The sequence below is a fragment of the Kogia breviceps genome, chromosome 6 (genome assembly GCF_026419965.1).
Source record: "Kogia breviceps isolate mKogBre1 chromosome 6, mKogBre1 haplotype 1, whole genome shotgun sequence".
Lineage (NCBI taxonomy): Eukaryota > Metazoa > Chordata > Mammalia > Artiodactyla > Physeteridae > Kogia > Kogia breviceps.
Window position 1 is genome coordinate 89603984 of NC_081315.1, and position 24731 is coordinate 89628714.

Here is a 24731-nt window from a genome sequence, read left to right on the forward strand (position 1 = left end):
TGCTTGCCTTTTCAATAAGCAGATTCATTTTTCTTTCCTTAACTTGTACAGTGGCCACTTAGTATAAGGGTTGCTATTTAAAACAGAGTCACATCTAAAAACCCAGCACAGGCAATAATGAAATAAAATTTGTAGGATACCAAATATGTGCCTCCTCTCTTTTTTTCTTCCTCTCTCCCTCTTTCTCTCTCTCTCTCTCATAAGCATAATGATCGAAATGTCCAAGTTACTTGCTCACTTTTTGTATTGAGCAAAATTGAGAAAAAACAATGCTTCTATTATCCTTGCAAGAATTCTACTTAACTCCTAGGGCTGGGCCTAAAGTAGATATCAAGAAATGTGTATTTTCCACTCTGTGAAGAGTGATGCCATTGATAGGATACTTTTTTTGGTACTTATTTGTCTTATATTGAAGTTTTTGACAACTTGTTGTAATAGGCCTGTACACTAAAACTTTACATATGATAATTATTTTATTATCATTTTACCCTGTAAAGGCCTTGATACTTCAAAAATGCATCCACATTCATATCCCACTGAATCATATTATGGTCATCAATAAACAATAAATTTATCTGGTTTGCTTTGTGATCTGAGTTTAAAATAACAAAATACCTCAACATAACTTTTATTAAAGTTTCTTACTGACTTTTTTGTTGGCTTCCCTAAACTACACTTTCCTTGAGAGAAGAAACTGCATTATATTTATGTTTTTATTAGAGTCAGTGTCCCATTCTCTGTAAATAGCCAGTAGATCATTACTGGAAAAATGAATGAATTTACCACTTGAAAGACTGTGAGGAAATGGATCAAAAATCGGGTAAGCCTAATAGAGTAGGAAGAATTGCATGTGCAGATCATGGGAGATTACCTATGAAAGTAAAAAAAAAAAAAAAAAAAAACCAATAATGGTGAAGAGAAAGATTAAGAAACATAAAACCACTGAATATTTTAGAATTAAAAAAAAAAGAGATAAGGAATACAAAGCAGAGAATGGGTGACCAAAAAGCAAATGTTATCTTCTTTGCAAATTAGTCTAATTCTGTTTAAGATGAATTCAGGATAGAAGGACACAATAATGAGAAATAGTTTACATATATATCAATGTTTTAATTCAGAAACTGCTTCCTTTCTCAAATCTCCAATTGAGTACATCCATATTTGTACCCAAAAATGTATCTGGGGTTAAAGGTAGAGGCCAAAAGGAAGGTCAAGTCATGGGGGTTCTTGCTCATGTTCCCAAAGCAAATGAAGCAAATCTTATTTTATCTAAATTAAATATTAACTTAAGGCAGAAATTTTATTTTAGAAAGGACAAAGGACACTGTATGGCAAAAAATGTTAGAAAACCACTGAACCTGAAGTTTCTTTTATTTCTAACATTCAAACTAAAACTGATTTTTTTTCAATGCTTTCATAGGAAACTTGTGCCTTTTATATTAATTGCAGTAGGATTGAGCTATACATATTCTGAGAAGAAACTGAAAGCTTTGATTTCCAAAGGGTAGATTAATATTCCAAACTCACAGAAATTTGCTTTCTTTAAGGAAACAGCCTCTTCCTACTTCTATTCAAAAATTTCAGTTATTATTTCACACCCTGCCTCTGAGAGAGAGAAAACCAATACCTTTCCCTATTGATTTCACCACTTCAGACAGTGACTCCTAGTGAGGTTAGGTGATTTACTAAGGATCATATCAAGAGTCAAAATTACAGCAGGAATTCCTGGTCAGCCATCGTTTGTTTTCTCTGTCAGCCTGAATCCTCACTCATGAGCAAAGCCCAAATGTATTACAAACTCCATCTGTTCCTCAAATTTACTTTTTAGCAGCAGGAGTTATATGCTAAATTCATGGTGGCATCCTTCAGGAAACTGAAAGCCTGGAGTAGAAAGCAAAATTCAGCAACTGATGGGGCTTCCCTCATGGCGCAGTGGTTGAGAGTCTGCCTGCTAATGCAGGGGACACGGGTTCGTGCCCCGGTCTGGGAGGATCCCACATCCCACAAAAAAAAAAAAAAAAAAAAAAAAAAAAAAAAAAAAAAAATTCAGCAACTTAAAAGCAAATCAACTAAATTAAACATTTTAAACAAAATACCAATATATCTACTTATGCTGCATTTGTAGAGAGGTCTCTAGGATCCCTTACAAGTTGTAATTAACTGTAAGAATATTTGGTCAGCATCTACCAAGAAAGGTGAATCTCTTTAGTTATAATTTAATGTAGGATTAGATAGGCACCATGTATTTTCAGGTTAGAAACAGCTATATTTGTTCAATAGGGTTTATTCTACATCAGGTGGTGTATTGATTGATGTTCAGAATGAGTTGAGTCTACTCTCCTACATTTATGCTATCTTACCCTAGTTAGAAAGTAAGTTCATTCTTTTGCACTTTACAGTTAACATCAGATATAATAAATAACAGAACATGAATATAAGGGGGAAAAAATCAAATGCCTAACAACCACAGAGTCTCCCTTCTTTAGATTGTAAGTTGAATTCAGAGGACTCAGTTGCTATCTTAAGTCTCAACTTTCCAACACTTAGTCACATGTATCAAATCAAATATGTCTGGTGCTGATTAAGGAGCTACTCAGCTAGCTGTACTTGTGGGATTTCTGGCTTTGCACAATAATAGGAAGTCTTATTAGAGAAGAATTATGCTGGTATCTGTGATTGTGGATGTCAGCACATGAAAACATCCATCTTTTTTGACCATCTTGCTCAGAATATTTATGTCGCTTCAGGGAGAATTTTTAACATAATTCTACTGATTACATTACTATTACTACATCACTGATAATAATAAAAAAGGTTAAAGTGAATATAGTCCAAAATAGTGTAGTTCAGCTACTGATTAAGGTCAATGAGTCACCAATGACTATATCTTGCCAAAACAATGAGCAATTTTTGTCCTCTTCTTAAATTACCAACTGCCTATCAATAACTGACCACTCCCTCTTTCTGTGAATGCTATGTTCTCTAGTTTTCTAAAATGTCACAATAGCCCAATTTCTTCTTATTCAATTACTATTTCATGTGTTTCTTTACTATCCCTCACCTCACTACCAAATATGTAAATTTTGTGTACTTTGCTTGCTTGGACTGTGCCGAGTTCCAGACTAGTATAACCAAGAGTCAATTTATACTACAGAGGTGTGGAACAAGCATCTTAACCTTTCATTTCTTGACTCTTTCCCTCCCTCACCCATACTTTACCCTCAGATTGGCAACACCTGATTATCTATGTCAAGAATCTAGAAATCGCTCTGCTTTATTCTTTACACTCCTTATTCAACATGCAAGTCCTGTTGGCTCAGTGTCTAAAATATATTGTGAATCAGATCCCTTACTCTCTTTTTTTTAACATCTTTATTGGAGTATAATTGCTTTACAATGGTGTGTTAGTTTCTGCTGTATAACAAAGTGAATCAGTTATACATATATCCCCATATCTCCTCCCTCTTGCATCTCCCTCCACCCTCCCTAGCCCACCCCTCTAGGTGGGCACAAAGCACCGAGCTGATCCCCCTCTGCTATGTGCCTGCTTCCCACTAGCTATCTATTTTGCATTTGGTAGTCTATATATGTCCATGCCACTCTCTCACTTCGTGTCAGCTTACCCTTCCCGCCCCCATGTCCTGAAGTCCATTCTCGACATCTGTGTCTTTATTCCTGTCCTGCCCCTAGGTTCTTCAGAACAACTTTTTTTTTTTCTTTTAGATTCCACATATATGTGTTAGCATACAGTATTTGTTTTTCTCTTTCTGACTTACTGCACTCTGTATGACAGACTCTAGGTCCGTCCACCTCACTACAGATAACTCAATTTCGTATCTTTTTATGGATAATATTCCATTGTATATATGGGCTACATCGTCTTTATCCACTCATCTACTGATGGACACTTAGGTTGCTTCCATGTCCTGGCTATTGTAAATAGAGCTACAATGAACATTGTGGTACATGACTCTTTTTGAAATATGCTTTTCTAAGGGTATATGCCCAGTAGTGGGATTGCTGGGTCATATGGTAATTCTACTTTTAGTTTTTTAAGGAACCTCCATACTGTTCTCCATAGTGGCTGTATTAATTTACATTCCCACCAACAGTGCAAGAGGGTTCCCTTTTCTCCACACCCTCTCCAGCATTTATTGTTTGGAGATATTTTTGATGATGGCCATTCTGACTGGTGTGAGGTGATACCTCATTGAAGCTTTGATTTGCCATTTCTCTAATGATTAGTGATGTTGAGCATCCTTTCATGTGTTTTTTGGCAATCTGTATATCTTCTTTGGAGAAATGTCTATTTAGGTCTTCTGACCATTTTTGGATTGGGTTGTGTGATATTGAGCTGCATGAGCTGCTTATAAATTTTGTAGATTAATCCTTTGTCAGTTGCTTCATTTGCAAATATTTTCTCCCATTCTGAGGGTTGTCTTTTTGTCTTGTTTATGGTTTCCTTTGCTGTGCAAAAGCTTTTAAGTTTCATTAGGTCCCATTTGTATATTTTTGTTTTTATTTCTATTTCTCTAGGAGGTGAGTCAAAAAGGATCATGCTGAGATTTATGTCATATAGTGTTCTGCCTATGTTTTCTTCTAAGAGTTTGATAGTGTCTGGCCTGATATTTAGGTCTTTAATCCATTTTGAGTTTATTTTTGTGTATGGTGTTGGGGAGTGTTCTAATTTCATTCTTTTACATGTAGCTGTCCAATTTTCCCAGCACCACTTTTTTTTTTTTTTTTTCTGTATGTGGGCCTCTCACTGTTGTGGCTTCTCCCGTTGCAGAGCACAGGCTCCGGACGCACAGGCTCAGCGGCCATGGCTCACGGGCCCAGCCGCTCTGCAGCATGTGGGATCTTCCTGGACTGGGGCACAAACCCGTGTCTCCTGCATCGGCAGGCGGACTCTCATCCACTGTGCCACCAGGGAAGCCCTCAGCACCACTTATTGAAGAGGCTGTCTTTTCTCCATTGTATATTCTTGCCTCCTTTATCAAAAATAAGGTGACCATATGTGTGTGGGTTTATCTCCGGGCTTTCTATCCTGTTCCATTGATCTATATTTCAGTTTTTGGTGCCAGTACCATACTGTCTTGATTACTGTAGCTTTGTAGTATAGTCTGAAGTCCAGGAGCCTGATTCCTCCAGCTCCATTTTTCTTTCTCAAGATTGCTTTGGCTATTCAGCAGATGCCTTACTCTCGTAAATGCTACAACCGTATTCTAGCTATCATCAGCTCTCCCCTGAACTACTTACTGCAGAAGACTCTGTACTGAACTCCTTGACTCCACTCTAGCCCTCACAGAATTCAACTTCCACTAAACCATATAAATCATATTTCACTGCTCAAATTAAAAAAAAAAATCCCGTGGTTCTGCTACAATTCAAATAAAATTAAAATTATCTATCATGTTTTAGAAGGTCCTCCATTAAGTACTCTTTGATCCTCTAAGATAGAGCTCAACTGGCCTTCTTTTTATTTCTGAAGATGACCAAGTATATTTTTTTTTGTTATAGACTTTGCCATTTATATATATATTTCTTGGAAACCTCCAACACTTCTCACCCAGGTCTTTGTATGGCTGCTTTCTTCTCATTATTCTGGTCTCAACTCAAATGTCAAGAAATCCTTCACTGATGATCCCGCTAAAGCAGACCACAGGCATTCTCTTTCACATTACGCTATTTTACATGCTTCAGAACACCTACCATTAATTTTTCTTTCTATGTTTTTGGATGTTTACCCCTATTATCATGACATGCTTCACCACTGTATTCCTAGGTTCTGGAACATAAATATATGTTGGCTGAATGAATATAAAAAAGGTGAAAATAAATTTGAAAATTATATTACAAGACCACTCCTACTATTATCAAATGACCTAGCATGTTTCAATCCTGCATTGTTCATTACACTAGAGTAAGTAAAAGATTCTAAGCATCTGCTCCACAATTTATTCTGCTCTCAAGCTAGCAGCTGACCAACAAAACAAAAGAAAACAAAACAGCTGGAGGTGACACTTTTAGCAGTCCCGAGGCAGATCCATTCCCATTACATTAACCTCAGGAGGTATGTCAGCCCAAGGACATCTCTGAACAGGTCAGTTTCAAACATTTCTGCTTCAAGGTATGATGTTCTGAAAGAATAACTGTAGTCACTCAGTATCCTGGTATAAGAGTATAATCTAGATTTGAACTGACTATTTTGATTAAAGCACTTTGATTTCTAGACCCAAAACAGGTTTTAGCAAAAAGACAAATGGGATGCTAAGTTAAAGATTATGCCTTATTTCAAACTTCATATAACCCCTGGATAAGAAAGATGATTATTTTGTTTATTGGGGGGCTGGTATTCACTTTAGCTTGCTAAGCATTGCTTAATGAAAAATTGCATGAGATAACTTTGGTGAATATAAAAGATTTAAGAGATAAAAGACAGAATTCAGGTAGTTAAAAGACCTGGGTTCAAGTCACTTGAGTAATGTTGAGCAAATAATTTCACCTAGAGATCTACACTGTTAAATGTCACCATGTGTTTTAAATCCATTTTGTTCCTCCCTACACAGTAACTCATTGTCTCCTAAAGAATTCCAATCCTGCCTTTGAACAGCTCTAACCCATAGAATGTGCTCTGGGCAATTTTATGATCATAATATGAGGAATTTAAACTATAAACTACCTAGGTTTCTTCCAGTATAAACACCTATAAGGGATCTCCTTTAGTATTCTACTCCTTATGTTATGAAAGCATAATTTCATTCAATGTAAACAGGATTACTGCCAAGGAAAATAATGAATTTTAAAATATAAGTTTAAGCCAAAAGTATCTAAGAAAAATCTCATCTTGGCTACTTCATATTATGGGATACTCTGAAGTACAGATTTTTAATATTTTTCTTTATTTTAGTGCTTTTTGCATTATAAGAGTAATCCATGATCATTGCAAAAAGTGAAGCAATACTAAGATGCATCAAAATTTTCTTTGTGGTCAAATATGATGAAATCAACTATTTTATTTTTTATTGAAATATAGTTGATGTATAATATTATATTAGTTTCAGGTGCCCTACGTTGTAATTTTACATTTGCATATGTTACTATATGAACACCATGATAAGTCTAGTAAACATGTCTCCATACAATGTTATTACAATATTATTGACCACTTACTTTATGCTGTATATTACCATTCCATGGCTTATTTATTTTATAAATGGAGGTTTGTACCTCTCAATCCCCTTATACCTAGTTTGCCCACCCCTCACCCTCCTCCCCTCTTGCAACCGCCCACTTGTTCTCTGTATATCTGAGTCTGTTTTTTTTGTTTGTTTGTTTTCTTAGATTCCACATATAAGTGAGAACATACAGTATTTTTCTTTCTCTTTCTGATGTATTTCACTAAGCATGATACACATTAGATTCATCCATGTTGTTGCAAATGGCAAAATATCATTTTTTATGGCTGAGTAACATTCCATTTTGTGTATATGAGTGCGTGTATAAAGATGTATGTATATACACGTCTGTATGTCTTTGGAAAAATGTCTATCCAGGTCCTCTGCCTGGATATTGTATATTTTGGATACTGATCCCTTATTGGATATATCATTAACAAATGATATATCTTCCCCTATTCAGTATGCTGTCTTCTCATTTTATTGGTATCCTTCACTGTACAAAAGCCTTTTAGTTTGATGTAGTCCCATTTGTTTATTTCTGCTTTTGTTCTATCTGCCTGAGGAGACAAATCCAAAAAAAAGTATTGCTAAGATCAATGTCAAAGAGTGTACTGCCTATGTTTTCTTCTTGGAGTTTTATGATTTCAGGCCTTACATTTAAGTCTTTAATTCATTTTGAGTTTATTTTTGTATACGGTATAAGAAAGTAGTGCAGTTTGATCCTCTTGCATGTAGCTGTCCAGTTTTCCCACACCATTTACTGAAGAAGCTATCTTTTTGCCATTGTATATGCTTGACTCCTCTGTCACAGATGAATTGTCCATATAAGGGTGGGTTTATTTCTGGGTTCTCTATTCTGTTCCTTTAATATATGTGTTTGTTTTTCTGCCAGTACCATACTATTTTGATGACTGTAGCTTTGAAGTATAGTTTGATGTCAGGGAGCATGGTAACTCCAGCTTTGTTCTTTTTTTAAAATATTGCTTTGGCTATTCAGGGTCTTTTGTGGTTCCATACAAATTTTAGGATTATTTTTTCTAGTTCTGTGAAAAATGCTATTGGTATTTTGACAGGGATTGCACTATATTTGAGGACTGCCTTGGCAGTATGGTTATTTAATAATATTAATTCTCCCATTCCATGAGGACAGTATATCTTTCCACTTGTTTATGCCATCTTCAATTTCTTTCATTAATGTCTGCAGTTTTCAGAGTACAAGACTTTTATTTCCTTGGTTAGACTTATTCCTAGGTACTTTATTCTTTTTGGCACAATTGTAAGTGGGATTATTTTTAAAAAAATCTTTTTTCTGAGAGTTTGTAATTAGTGTATAGAAACATAACAGATTTCTGTATATTAATTTTATATCCTGAAATTTTACTGAATTTGATAGTTCTAATAGTTTTATTTAGGTGTCTTTAAGATTTTCTATATATTATATCATGTCACCTGCAGACTGTGACAGTTTTACTTCTTCCTTTCCAATTTGGATTCCTTTCATTTCTTTATCTTCTCTGATTACTGGCTAGGACTTCCAATACTATGCTGAATAAAAGTGGCAAGAGTGGGCATACTTGTCTGGTTCCTGATTTTAGAAAAATACTTTCAGCTTTTCATCATCAGGTATAATATTAGCTATGAATCTGTCATATATGGTCTTTATTATGTTGATATATGTCCTCTTTAGACCCACTTTGTTGATAGTTTTATCATAAATAAATGTTGAAGTTGCTCAAAAGCTTTTTCTGCATCTATTGAGATGATCATATGATTTTTATTCTTCAATTTGTTAATGTGGTGGACACATTGATTGATCTGCAGATATAGAAACACCCTTGCATCTCTGGGATACATTCCACTAGATCATGGTGTACAATCCTCTTAATAAATTGTTGAATTTCATTTGCTAATATTTTCTTGAGATATTTTGCATCTCTTGTTCATCAGTTGAGATTAGCCTGTAATTTTCCCTTTTGTGATGTCTTTCATTTTGGTATGAGTGTGATACTGGCCTCATAGAATGAGTTCAGATGGGTTACTTCTGCAATTTTTTGGAATAGTTTGAGAAGGACAGGTGTTAACTCTTCTCTAAATGTTTGGTACAATTCACACGTGAAGCCGTCTGGTCTGGACTTTTCTTTGTGGGTAGTTATTTCATTACTGGTTCAATTTCATTACTAAATTGGGCTACTCATATTTTCTATTTTCTCTTGGTTCAGTCAAGGGATATTGTACATTTCTAGAAATTTGTCCATTTCCTCTAGGTTGTCCATTTTATTTGTGTATAGCTATTTATAGTTATCTCTTATAATCCTCTGTATTTCTGTGTGTCAGTTGGAACTTCTCTTTCTTTTCTGATTTTATTTTTTGGACTCTCACTCCTTTTATCTTGATGTGTCAGGCTAAAGGTTTATCAATTTTGTTTATCTTTTCAAAGAACAAGGTGTTTGAAAAGAACACATTTTTAAAGAACAGTTTCACTGACGTTTTCTTTCTTTATTTATTTTTGGTCTCTAATTTATTTCCTCTTTTTTTTCCTTTTATTTCTTTTTCTTCTCTGATTGCCATGGCTAGGACTTCCAAAACTATGTTGAATAACAGTGGTGAGAGTGGATATCCTTGTCTCATTCCTGATCTTAGAGGAAATGCTTTCAGTTTTTCACCATTGAGAATGATGTTTACTGTGGGTTTGTTGTATATGGCCTTTATTATGTTGAGATAGGTTCCCTCTATACCCACATTCTGGAGAGTTTTTATTATAAATGGGTGTTGAATTTTGTCAAAAGCTTTCTCTGCACCTTTGAGATGATCATATGGTTTGTATTCTTCAATTTGTTAATATGGTGTATCACATTGATTGATTTGCATATATTGAAGAATCCTGCATCACTGGGATAAATCCCACGTGGTCATGGTGTATGATCCTTTTCATGTGTTGTTGGATTCTGTTTCCTAGTATTTTGTTGAGGATTTTTGTATCATATTCATCAGTGATATTGGTCTGTAATTTTCTCTTTTGAATTGTCTTTGTCTGGTTATGGTATCAGGGTGATGGTGGCCTCATAGAATGAGTTTGGGAGTGTTCCTCCCTCGGCTATATATTGGAAGAGTTTGAGAAGGATAGGTGTTAGTTCTCTAAATGTTTGATAGAATTCACCTGTGAAGCCATCTGGCCCTAGAGTTTTGTTTGTTGGAAGATTTTTAATCAGTTTCAATTTCATTACTTGTGATTGGTCTGTTCATATTTTCTGTTTCTTCCTGGTTCAGTCGTGGAAGGTTATACCTTTCTAAGAATTTGTTCATTTCTTCCAGCTTGTCCATTTTGTTGACATAGAGTTGCCTGTAGTAGTCTCTCAGGACACTTTGTATTTCTGCGGTGTCTGTTGTAACTTCTCCTTTTTCATTTCTAATTTTATTGATTTGAGTCCTCTCCCTCTTTTTCTTGATGAGTCTGGCTAATGGTTTATCAATATTGTTTATCTTCTCAAAGAACCAGCTTTTAGTTTTATTGATCTTTGCTATTGTTTTGTTTCTATTTCATTTATTTCTGCTCTGATCTTTATGATTTCTTTCCCTCTGCTAACTTTGGGTTTTCTTTGTTCCTCTTTCTCTAGTTCCTTTAGGTGTAAGGTTAGATTGTTTACTTGAGATTTTTCTTGTTTCTTGAGGTAGGCTTGTATAGCTATAAACTTCCCTCTTAGAACTGCTTTTGCTGCATCCCGTAAGTTTGGGATCATCGTGTTTTCACTGTCATTTGTCTCTAGGTATTTTTTGATTTCCTCTTTGATTTCTTCAGTGATCTCTTGGTTACTTAGTAACATATTGTTTAGCCTCCATGTGTTTGGGATTTTTACATTTTTCCCCCTGTAATTCATTTCTAATCACATAGCATTGTTGTCAGAAAAGATACTTGATGTTATTTCAATTTTCTTAAATTTACTGAGGCTTGATTTGTGACCCAAGATGTGATCTACTCTGGAGAATGTTCCATGTGCACTTGAAAAGAAAGTGTAATCTGCTGTTTTGGGATGGAATGTCCTTTAAATATCAATTAAATCTATCTGGTCTATTGTGTCATTTAAAGCTTCTGTTTCCTTAATGATTTTCATTTTGGATGATCTGTCCATTGCTGTAAGTGAGGTGTTAAAGTCCACCACTCTTATTGTGTTACTGTCAATTTCCTCTTTTATAGCTGTTAGCAGTTACCTAGTGTATTGAGGTGCTCCTATGTTGGGTGCATATATATTTATAATTGTTATATCTTCTTCTTGGATTTATCCCTTGATCAGTATGTCTTGTCCTTCCTTGTCTCTTGCAACATTCTTTAGTTTAAAGTCTGTTTTATCTGAGTATAGCTATTCCAGATTTCTTTTGGTTTCCATTTGCATGGAATATCTTTTTCCATCCCCTCACTCTCAGTCTGTATGTGTCCCTAGGTCTGAAGTGGGTCTCTTGTAGACAGCATATATATGCGTCTTGTTTCTGTATCCATTCAGCAAGCCTGTGTCTTTTGGTTGGAGCATTTAATCCATTCACGTTTAGGGTAATTATCAATATATATGTTCCTATGACCATTTGTTAATTGTTTCGGGTTTGTTTTTGTAGATCCTTTTCTTCTCTTGTGTTTCCCACTTAGAGAAGTTCCTTTAGCATTTGTTGTAGAGCTGATTTGGTGGTGCTGAATTCTCTTAGCTTTTGATTGTCTGTAAAGCTTTCGATTTCTCCATCAAATCTGAATGAGATCCTTGCTGGGTAGAGTAATCTTGGTTGTAAGTTCTTCCCTTTCATCACTTTAAGTATATCATGCCACTCCCTTCTGGCTTGTATAGTGTCTGCTGAGAAATCAGCTGTTAACCTTATGGGAGTTCCTTTGTATGTTATTTGTCATTTTTCCCTTGATGCTTTCAATAATTTTTGTGTTTGATTTTTGCCAATTTGATTACTATGTTTCTTGGCATGTTTCTCCTTGGCTTTATCCTATATGGGACTTGCTGCACTTCCTGGACTTGGGTGGCTATTTCCTTTCCCATGTTAGGGAAGTTTTTGACCATAATCTCTTTAAATATTTTCTCTGGTCCTTTCTATCTCTCTTCTCCTTCTGGGACCCCTATAATGCGAATGTTATTGTGTTTAATGTTGTCCCAGAGGTCTCTTAGGCTGTCTTCATTTCTTTTCATTCTTTTTTCTTTAGTCTGTTCCACAGCATTGAATTCTACCATTTTGTCTTCCAGGTCACTTATCCGTTCTTCTGCCTCAGTTATTCTGCTATTGATTCCTTCTAGTGTAGTTTTCATTTCAGTTATTGTATTGTTCATCTCTGTTTGGTTGTTCTTTAATTCTTCTAGGTCTTTGTTAAACATTTCTTGCATCTTCTCGATCTTTGCCTCCATTCTTTTTCCGAGGTCCTGGATCCTCTTCAGTATCATTTTTCTGAATCCTTTTTCTGGGAGGTTGCCTATCTCCACTTCATTTAGTTGTTTTTCTGGGGTTTTATCTTTTGCCTTCATTTGGTACATAGCTCTCTGCCTTTTCATCTTGTGTATCTTTCTGTGAATGTGGGTTTTGTTCCACAGGCTGCATGATTGTAGTTCTTCTTGCCTCTGCTGTCTGCCCTCTGGTGGATGTGGCTTTCTTTATTTCCTCTTTGATCATTGTTTCTTTTCTTCTACTGATTTCTGGTGGTTTTCCTTATTCTTTTTCTAGTTACTTTAGGTGTAATATTAAATTATTTGAGATGTTTCTTGTTTCCTGAGGTAGACCTGTATCGTTGTAAACTCCCCTCTTAGAACTGAATTTGCTGTTTCCTATAAATTTTGTACCAGTGTGTTTCCATTTTCATATGTCTCCAGGTTTTTTTTTTTTTTATTTCTCCTTTGATTTCTTCACTGACTCACTGGTTGTTTAGTAGCATATTGTTTAGCCTGTACATGTTTGTGGATTTTTGCATTTCGTTTCTTGTAGTTGATTTTTAGTCTCATACCATTGTGGTCAGAAAAGATGCTTGTTATGATTTCCATTTTCTTAAATTTACTGAGACTTGTTTTGTGGCCTAGCATGCTATCTTGGAGAATGTTCCTTGTGCCCTTGAAAAGAATGTGTATTCTGTTGCTTTTGGATGGAATGTTTTGTATAAACATGTTATCTGATGTGTCATTTAAGGCCAGTGTTTCCTATTAATTTTCTCTCCGGGTGATCTGTCCATTGATGTAAGTGGGGTGTTAAAGCCCCTACTATTATTGTGTTACTGTCATTTTCTCCCTTTATGTTTCTTACTATTTGCTTTTTATATTTAGGTGCTTTAAGTTGGGCATATATATATTTATATATATATATTTATCTTATTGTATTGATCACTTTATCATTATGTAATGTCTTTTTTTTTGTCTCTTGTTAGTCTTTGCTTTGAAGTCTCTTTTGTCTACGATATACATATTGCTACCCCAGCTTTTATTTTCCTTTGTATGGAATACTTTTTTCCACCCTCTCACTTTTAGCCTGTGTATGTCTTAATTCTGAAGTGAGTCTCTTGTAGCCAGCATATATATAGGTTTTGTCTTTTTCTCCATTCTGCCTCTATATGTCTTTTTTTTTTTTTTTTTTTTTTTTGTGGTACGCGGGCCTCTCACTGTTGTGGCCTCTCCCGTTGCGGGGCACAGGCTCCGGACGCGCAGGCTCAGCGGCCATGGCTCATGGGCCCAGCCGCTCCGCGGCATGTGGGATCTTCCCGTACCGGGGCACGAACCCGTATCCCCTGCATCGGCAGGCAGACTCTCAACCACTGCGCCACCAGGGAAGCCCTATATGTCTTTTGATTGGGGCATTTATTTCATTTATATTTAAAGGAATTCTTGATAGGTATGTACTGATTGCCATTTTGCTAATTATTTAGGTGGTTATTTTTACAATTCTTTTTTACTATTTTCTTCTTCTTTTCCTCTCTTCCATTGTGATTTGATGACTATTTTTAGTGTTAAGAATTATTTTCAGTGTTTTGGATTCCTTTGGTTTTTTTTCTGTCCTTTATAGGTTTTTGCTTTGTGATTACCATGCGGTTCATACATATACATATATACACATACATACATATATATTGTTCTCTTAACCATATATATATATATAAATAAAAATATATATGGTTATTTTAAGTTAATTATTTGTCAGTTCTGAACATATTCTAACAATGCTAAATTTTTGTTCCCCCACAACTTAGCTTTATAACTGGTTGACTGACTACCTTAACTGTATGTTTGCCTTTAACAATGAGATTTTTCCTTTTATAATTATTTCATTTCTAGTCATAGCCTTTTCTTTTTTGTTTCCAAAAGGCTCTTTAAATTTTCTTGTAGGGTCGGTTTTGTGGTGCAGAACTCTTTTACAGTTTATTGGTCTGTAAAACTCTTTCATCTCTCCTTCAGATGTGAAATGATGGGTAAAATATTCCTAGTTATAGATCTTTTCCTTTCACCACTTTGAATATATCATGCCACTCCCTTCTGACCTGCAAAATTTCTGCTGATAAGTCAGCTAATGGTCTTATGGGAGTTCCCTTATACAGAACTGGTTGCTTTTCTCTTGGTGCTTTAAAAATTCTCTTCAACTTTTGCAATTTTAATTATAATATGTCTTTGTATAAACCTCTTTGTGTTCATCTTCTTTGGGACTCTTTGTGTTTCTGGACCTGGATGTCTGTTTTCTTCCCCAGGTTAAGGAATTTTTAAATTATTATTCAAATAAGTTATCTACCCCTTTCTCTCTCTCATCTCCTCCTGAGACCATTATAAAGCAAATGGTAATAGGCTCGATGTTGTCTCAGAAGTCTCTTAAATTATCCTAACTTTTCATTTATTTTTTTTCTGTTTAGCTTGGGTGATTTCTACTACTCCATCTTCCAGATCACTGATCTGTTCCTCTATATCATCTAATCTATTATCGATTCCTTTTAGTGTATATTTAATATCAGTTATTGTATTCTTCAGCTCTTTTTGATTCTTCTTTATATTTTCTAACTCTTGAAATTCTGACTGTGTTCATCTATTCTCCCATGTTTGGTGAGCATCTTTATGATCATTATCTTGAATTCTTCATTAGGTAGTTTGCTTATCTCCACCTCGTTTAGTTCTTTTTCTGAGGTTTTATCTTGTTCCTTCATTTGGAATACATCCCTGTCTCCTCATTTCTCCTAACTCTTTTTGTTTATTTCTATATATTAGGTTAATGGATTATGTTTCCTGATTTTACAGAAGTGACTCATGTAAGGGACATTCTATAGAGCCCAGCAGCATCTTCCCCTATATGCTCCAGACGTGCCCCTATCTAGGCTGTGTGCACCCTTATGTTGTGGTGGGGCTGAGTAGTGTGGGCACACTTAGGGCTAGCCCCTACCCAGCTGGCCGCAAGACAGTGTCTTGTGTGGTTGCTCTGGGCCCACTGATGGATGAGGCCAGTACTAATAGATTAGAGGGAGAATTCCAAAATGGCACTTGCCAGTGACAGGGTCACTGCAGTAAAACAACTCCACAAAATGGTTGCCACCAGCATTTCTGTCCCCAGTGGGAGTCCTAGTTGTCTCCTGCCTTTACAGAAGGCTCTCCAAGATCAATAAGTTGGTCTGACCCAGAATCCTTTCAAACTAATGCCTCTGCAGTGGGATTCATATCATGTGAAATTTTGTGCATGCCCTTAAGAGCAGTCTCTGTTTCCTATAGCCCTCCAGCTGTCCTGAACATAAGCCTCAATAGTTTTCAAAGCCAGACATTCTGGAGGCTTCCCTTCTTGATGAAGGACCCCCCACCCCACCCCACCACCCCAACCAAGCTAGAGAGCCCAGTATGGGGCCTGGACCCCTTGCTCCTTTGGGAGGATCTCTATGCTTGTAATATTCCTCCTGTCTGTGGGCCACTAACCCAGGGGTATGGGTCCTGATTATACTGCATCTCTGCCCATCCTACTTGTCTTGTTGTAGCACTTTGTTTATATCTTTCATTGTGGAAAATCTTTCCTACAAGGCTTCAGGTCACTCTCATAGATAGTTGTTCTGTAAGTAGTTGTAATTTTGTTGTGCCCATGGGAGGCGGTGAGTTCAGTCTTCCTACTTTGCCATCTTGTGGAAACTTTGGGCTGTACTATCAATTTTAAAAGGGATAAATTTATAATCTAAAAGATAGTAATATAATTTAAACAGACCTAGAGGTGGAATTAGAAAATAAAATAGTAATAATCTCCATATTTTTTTTTCTGAGTTAAAAAAAGTAAAATAAAATATAACAATGTAAAATGAGTTACAGCTCATCTATCTCATTGCCAAGTCTAGTTAGGCGTTTCACATAATTTTATTCCAGTCCTTTTGACAGTGGGAGGAATGAAATAATTTAAAAATACTTAATTCTAAACAAAGAAAATGTTTCTTCCTTCTGTTTCTTCCTTACATGTTTGACTCCCACATTTAAATCTCCACTCCTGATACCTCTTTAATCATCTAGTCTTTATACTTCAAGTGTAGGTTGAAGGCCTTCACTTAGATAGACGTACTGAAACTTTTACTTCATTGTGTTTGGATTTGTTAGGGAGGAGTCAGTCATCATGCATTATCAATACTTCCCTGTACAGGCTTTATTTTACATTCCCTTAACAACTGTCCTAAACAAACTCATTATCCACTCCCACCTGAGATACAAACCTTTGCCCTCGTGGTTCCCTTCACCTGTAATGCCCTCTCCTAACCCCTTGGTTTTCTACCCACCTGATCTCTTTCCCCCAGGGGTTCTTTTTATCCCTCCTGTATTTGCTATTTTTTACTCTTTTTTAAGTCTCAGTTTAATCATGAATTCCTAGGGGATAAGGTTCTTGCTTTTCTTTCCCTCCTAGAGGCACAGTGAGTCACGTTTTTTCTCTGCCTCTTGCTTCTATACATACTTTTCCCTTTTCTTTATCCCACTAAAGGAACATTACGTGACTTCTGTGCCTCTGGTAAAGGACATCATATCTTATTAATTATGGATACTTACCATGCACAATATCCCCATTATGGGTACTCAAAAAAGATTATGAGAGTAAATTCATAAATGAATGAGTGAATGAAATGAAATAATAAGTAAGGGAACTACTAGATGCCTTATCTACCATATTTTCACTCTTTTGCCCAAACTGCAGGTACTCCTACAAGAACTGGGGTTAGAGCAAGTTCCTCTTCTGCAGCAACTTTTGTAATGCTAAGCACCCAAAGATCTTTACCTGGTAATGCTAAGCATCCAAAGATCTTTGCCTAAGCCTTGCAATGCTATGCAATTATAACTGAGTCACAGGGCTCCAGTAATTTGTACAGGCTTTTACTTTGTCCCTGTTGGCCTTGCTAGATTTTTCTTCCTAAAGAAAAACTTTAAATATGTCATTCCCATGTTTGGAACTTTTCAGTAGTTCCACACTACCTATCTCACAAAATCAAAACTACAGACCACAATAATCTACACAGTAATACACTGCAAAGTCTGGCCATTACCAATATTTGAAGTTTAATCTCTCACAATTTTCCCTTTCAAAAACTCTCTTTTGTCCTGGTATTCATCATTAGTCTCCAAAACTTCCAGACTTATTTATGACTAAGGATTTTGCTTGTGATATTTTCCTATAATGATTCTCCCCAAACATACTAATATTACCTAGTTTGTATTTGACTTATATATTATATTTATTCTCTCTTAAACTTATACTGTAAGCTTCATGAGGACTGGACTTTTATTTACTTCTATACTCTCACTGCATAATAGATTTTCTAGTATACAGTATCTGGTTGTGTAAATGAAAAAATATATCAAGGTTTATCTTAAGGGTATTCTCCCTAAGGTGCTTTATATAGTAACTTAAAATAGAATATTCCTACATCAATATATTAATACCCATTTTTGTGTTTCATGTTAAATAATTAACACTTTTCTACCTGTTAAGTTTTTTTTGATTATTGTGTTTATGGATATTTAACTCTGCATTTTATTTTTGCCTTTAGCTTTTTCCTAAGTAATTGTAAACTGGTTAGGACAAGAATTATGTCTAACAATTATTTTCATCCCTAACAAATTTGAATAAAACATTTTATAGAAATTTAAAGTAAATCATTTACAGATAATCTGGTCTGAACAGAGTCAGACCTGAAGCATAGTGGAAAGGATATAACCTAGGTTCAGATAAACAGTGCCCTAATTATTGCTAAATGTTGTGTGGATTTAAAAGGGGCAGCTTGCTTCTTCTTTCCGTTTCTTCTTAATTGGAAGAAAACAGCAGAGGAGACTTATATCATGATCTGTGACTTAACTGATCTTGATTCCATTCATGCACTTGCAGTCTAACCTGCCATAGGCATGGCTGAGCGCTGCAGTAGACATGACTCATGGCTCAGAGAGAGCTCAATGACTTCCTCTGGCTGGTTTTGTTCCATTTTGGTTTCCACTGACTCAGGCTGGGGAGTATCTTCTCACTGCTCCATCTATTGCTGTTGAGCAGTTTTCTCCCAGCTTTGCAAGATGATATTCTCTGACAAAAGGACCCCATGCAAGGTAACTGCCTGGCAGTTGAGCATCCATGGCTCATGAAAACTGGAGGTAACTTGGAGAAATTAACCCCAGGTCCAAAGAATTTTACCAAGTCATTTTTGCTGCATTTCAGCTTCATTCAAGGATGAATCAAGAGTTTATTGTTCTACCATCTGAATAGAAGAGATCCATGTTCCCTTCTGCCCTTCCTCTTATTTCTAAGATGTACTATATATCCTGCTTACCAAACAAAAGCTTTAAAAGAGAAAATAGATAATTATTTCTGATTGTTTACACCTTTCTTTGCACCATTTCTCAAAGGAAGGAAAAGGTAAGTGCTTAAAAAAAATTTTTTTTTTCCATGTTAAAAACTTCTATTCTATATAGTAACATAACCTCAATGTCATGGGTATAAAGGCTATCATCTCTGTGGGCAAAAGTCTTCCAGTTTAGAAGAGATAAGAAAGCCAAGTTAATTTGGGGAAAAAAATTCTTCCAACATTGCATAATTCTCACATCTACAGTCTTGTTGCATTTTTTATATATGTCAAAAACTGAAAGTTATTTTTTAAATTCATTCTGTAATAAATCCTAGTTTGCCACACCTCCAGAAAGATGAATGCAAATGGTCAACTGGGTCAAAGGACTTGTTCTCAAAGAGATAATAGTAGATTAAAATATTAATGAAATTAGCACATTCTCTTACACCATACACAAAAATAAACTCAAAATAAAGACCTAGATGTAAAACCAGATATTACAAAACTCCTAGATGAAAACATAACCAAAACACTCACTGACATAAATTGCAGCAATAGCTTTTTGTATCTACCTCCTAGAGTAATGAAAATAAAAACAAAAATAAACAAATGGGACCTAATGAAACGTAAAAGCTTTTGCACAGCAAAGGAAACCGTGAACAAAATGAAAAGACAACCCACAGTATAGAAGAAAATATTTGCAAACCATACAACCAATAAGGGATTAATCTCCAAAATATACAAACACCTCATGCAGCTCAATATAAAAAAAAAAACCCAATCAAAAAATGGGCAGAAGATCTAAAGAGACATTTCTTCAAAGAAGACATAGAGATGGCCAAAAATCACATGAAAAGACACTCAACATTGCTATTAGAGAAATGCAAATCAAAACTACAATGAGGTATCACCTCACACAAGTCAGTATGGCCATTGTCAAAAAGTCTGTAAACAGTTATGGAGAGGGTGTGGAGAAAAGGGAACCCTCTTACACTATTGGTGGGCATGTAAATTGATACAGCCACTATGAACAACAGTATGGAGGTTCCTTAAAAAAACTAAAAATAGATCTACCATATGATCCAGCAATCCCACTCCTGGGTATATATCAGGAAAAATTCATACTTTGAAAACATACATGCGCTTCAATGTTCACTGCAGCACTATTTACAATAGCCAAGACATGGAAGCAACCTAAATGTCCAAAGACAGAAGAATGGATAAAGAAGACATGGTACATATACACAATGGCATATTACTCAGCCATAAAAAAGAATAAAATAATGCCATTTGCAACAACATGGATGGACCTAGAGATTATCATGCTAAGTGAAGTAAGACAGAGAAAGACAAATATCATATGATATCACTTATATGGGGAAACTAAAACAAAAAATGATACAAGTGAACTTATTTACAAAACAGAAACAGACTCACAGACTTAGAAAACAAACTTATGGTTACAAAAGAGGAAAGGTGAGGGGGAGGAATCAATTAGGAAGTTGGGATTAACATATATACATTACTATATATAAAATAAATAATCAACAAAGACTTACTGTATAGCATGGGGAACTCTACTCAATACTCTGTAATAACCTATATGGGAACAGAATCTGAAAAAGAATACATATATGTATATGTATAACTAAATCACTTTGCTGTATACCTGAAACTAACGTAACATTGTAAATCAACTATACTCCAATGTAAAATTAAAAATGAAAAAAATAAAAGCCTATTTCCTATATAATAGTCAGCTTGAGTGTGACTGTAACTTACATCTAGATGAGACTCAAGTCTTTGGAAAATGACTCTTCCAAAGAGACCCATTTGATTTTGGGTTGCAGCAGGATTTATACACAGTATTCATTATTCTTATTTCCATTCGGCTCTTGCCTATTTGTTATCAGGCAGAGAAATGAGAAAAAGAAAGTTACCACAGGATGCTCAAAATAAAAACAGAAACTGATACAAGAAGAAAATGAAGAATAATTCTGAACATGACACTTCCATTCTTAACAAGTCTTTCCTAGATACCTTATTTCCTAATAACAAATGTCCTAGTCATTAGGCATCAGAGGAGAAAAGCTAAGACAGAAAACTCAGCTGAAAATATTTAGGACCAAGTAGCTTTCCTTAGAGCATTAAAATGTATTAGCATATGATCAATTGAAACTTGGTAATTGATATAATTCTCTAGGCAATGAAATGCTATCTTTATGGCAGCAAAATTTAAATGTGTGATATGATTTAAAAAACATGAGAATATTGTTACATTCTCAAGCCAAATGGAGGTCCTTGAAAACACTCAAATGAAGAGAGCTTTTGAGACTATTGTTTAATTTTTGTCTTTTTGAAACAAATCCTTTAAAACACTACATAGGTTAATCTGTGGCTCCTCTGTAGAGATTTATATGGGTTTAGAATTTAATAATACACACATTTTTTTCTATAAACTAACACATTGTCTGTGGTATACAATAAGGGTATTTGGACTCAAATCAGGAGAATTAGATTTAAGGACCAATTTATCTCTGGGTTGTATAGATCAGTATAATTAACTTCCTAGTATCGTTTTCTTCCTCTTCAAAATAAAAAAAAGGAAAACTGACAGATATCCAAGTTTCTTTTCTAGTTTTAATTCATCATTGCTTTTGTTCTATTATTTTGCCTCTTCACAAGCATGTCGAAGGATATCTTTTAGACCTGTGAGGATTTTTAACCACCATCCAGAAATTCATGTATATCATAAAACTAATGATACAAGGTATACATACATATATTTAAATCTCTGAGGAATTCTGAGTTTGGCTATTTTTGTTATTTTCGTTGTTTTTGGTGTCACTGAGGGCATTTCAACTCTGTGAGTTTCATTGTTCAAATATAAAGCTAGAGTTAAAAGCTAGACTTCAAATGTGATAAAGGATTAACAATAAGATAAATTATATAACACTTCACAAGTATGAAAAGGTTTAACAGAAATCTTTTGTGGTCATATTTTAAACAGAAATAGAAAATAAAAACAAAAGAATATATGTCGCTCTTCCTAGGCAAATTATCAGGGAGTTTTGCAATTTTGTCAGACCTAGGTTCACCCATCTCCAGTACAATCAACTTCAAATGAAATCTGTAGTAGAATGGAACATACTTCTTTCATACATGTGTGTGTGTGTGCGTGCGTGAACATGCATACATATATGTGCAGGGGCAGGAGACGACAGATGATAGGAAAAGAGGGTTGAGAAAGGGATGGAATCACAGCTTTACTCAACCAGTTTTCTTCATTGATTGATCCAGTTTTGCATGAAACTAGCTTAAGGTTCATCACGTAGGTAACATATTATTTTTTAAAAAAAACATATAATTTGCCACATAAAATACTAATTATGGGGAAATAGGCATTGCCATGTGCTGTTAATGGAGCTGTAATTGTACAGTGTTAAAGGAGCTAAAACTTTAATTCTACGTGTAGTGTACCCTTTAATCTAGTCCTCCTCTTTTGGTAACTTAACCAGTGGAAATTATGAGAATTTACATAAAGCTTTTTTTTTTTTTTTTTGGCCACACCATGCAGCTTGTGGGATCTTAGGTTCCTTGACCAGGGATTAAACCTGGGCCCTCGGCAGTGAAAGTGCAGAGTCCTAACCACTGGGCCACTAGAGAATTCCCAAGACTGTACATAAAGCTTTATGTACAATGCTAATTCATAACAGCAACCAATAGTGAACAAAATCAAAATTATAAAATTTTGTATAATATTCAAAATTGCAAAAAATTTATTTTTATAGCTGTCATTTAAATAATGTATCTGTAAGTTCATTTATTCCCTAAATAAGTTTGCCAAGGGAATTATTAGAACCTTCAGATATGAATAACTACTTTAGGTTAAGGAGAGCAGTTCATCCAAATGCTGACTGAGACTTTGTATTTCAAGGCACCACATCTAATTTACTGAGAAATGTTTGCTCAAAGGTAATCTAAGTAGTTTTCTAGGGATATGCATGTGCATTTTGTAAGAACATTACATATCCCAACTACTGTTCTAATGTGAAACCCTAATTAAATTGAATTTATTGATAATTATGTAATTTTTCTATATGCTATTCGATTTGCTAATTTACCTCTTTATATTTCTTTCTCAAATTGTTATACTTTCGATGATGATCAAATCATTGATTTTCCAACTATTTCACTATGTGTGATGCATTAAAAAATAAGATTGTAGAAGTGATCAAGTTAATTATCTACTCAAGTCATCACTTTTGCCTTACTTTACTCTTGGTCATGTATCACAGACACAATGCATGCTATGGGGAAAAATATAGAGCAGATGGAAGTGACTGTAAGTTTAAAGAAGGATGCTTGTATAGGTAGCCCTCAGTAAGTATGTAGTATTTAAGGAAAAGCTTTGGAGATGTGTAGGAGGCTAAATACATATGTGGCAGTAGCTAGGGAGGCGGGGTGGTGGGAGGGCAGTAGACAGAGATAAGTTTTGACAAGTAAATAGGGACATATCACAAGGGGCCCTGAGAGCTGTTTTAAGAATATTTTATTTTATTCTGAGTGAAAAGGGGAAGCTTTGAATGGTCATGAGCAAAATAGGGATTTGATATAATCTTATATAATATAATCCTTTAGATTTTACTGAATCATCCTAACCTATCCTTAATATATAACCAAGACTTGTAAAATTAAATGACTTATGGGTCCAAGTCACAAGGATGACCAGTGGCAGAGTCACAATCAGAATACAGTTGTTGTGTTTTGTTTTGATATTATTTCAAATCCACTTGTTTTATTACAAGTAAAGTTTTATTCCACATGTTTGTGACAAAAATAAAGAGTTGTTTTTAGAAGTAAAGTTGTTTTGATATAAAATGAAGTAAGCTGTGTCATGATATCATCATCACATTTCTTGTCCTTGATAATAAGCACTTTTAGCTCAGCTGCTGAGGGACTCCCTGGAGCCTTATCAATACGAACATGTGGAGAAGCAACCATGGCAAGGGGACACTTAGATTATAAATACTGAGAGTTTGTGAGGAGTATCTAAGAGTCAGGGTAAAGCTACCCTTTGCTGATCTAGCTCTCCAGAAATCTCAAGACACTTGCTCCTGCCATGGCCACGCTACTCTTGGTTGGTAGTGGTGTTAAACTGTGCAGCAGCCTTGGGATGAGAAGGGACATTTATCCATTCCTGCCTGCATGAGGCACTCCTCGTAGGCAGTGGCACAAGCCGTGCACTGGAGTCCCTGGAGTCATGACCCTCGGAGCATGTTAGCTTGTCTGCCAACACCAGCACCATCATTCCCCAGCAATATGTTGTAGCAACAAGGAACTTTTATTTTTGCACTGACAGCTGAAAGTCATCTCCCAGTTGGCAAAGCCATCTCTCCGAGACACCAAACTTGTAGAAAAGGTACACTTCTAACTAAATTTGAGCTTTATTTCTGTCATCTCCCCTTGCCTGAAACAATAGTATGATTAATCTACTATTTGTTGAGAGTATGCTATTTCCTTATTGGCTTATTAAGGTACATTACCTTTATACTATGGGCTTGTGAAATTATTATAAATCATATACAGCAAACCTGTCTGTGTTAAATAAAATACTGGAAAAGGCAATCTGTCTCTGAGCATAATTTGCCTCCAAACAAAACAATAGTCTACAATCTGCTCCCTTCCAACTACAGTATTAGTAATTTGGCATAAGTCACTAGATGACAAAACCACAATAGTCATGTCCTTCGGATATTATATTTTAG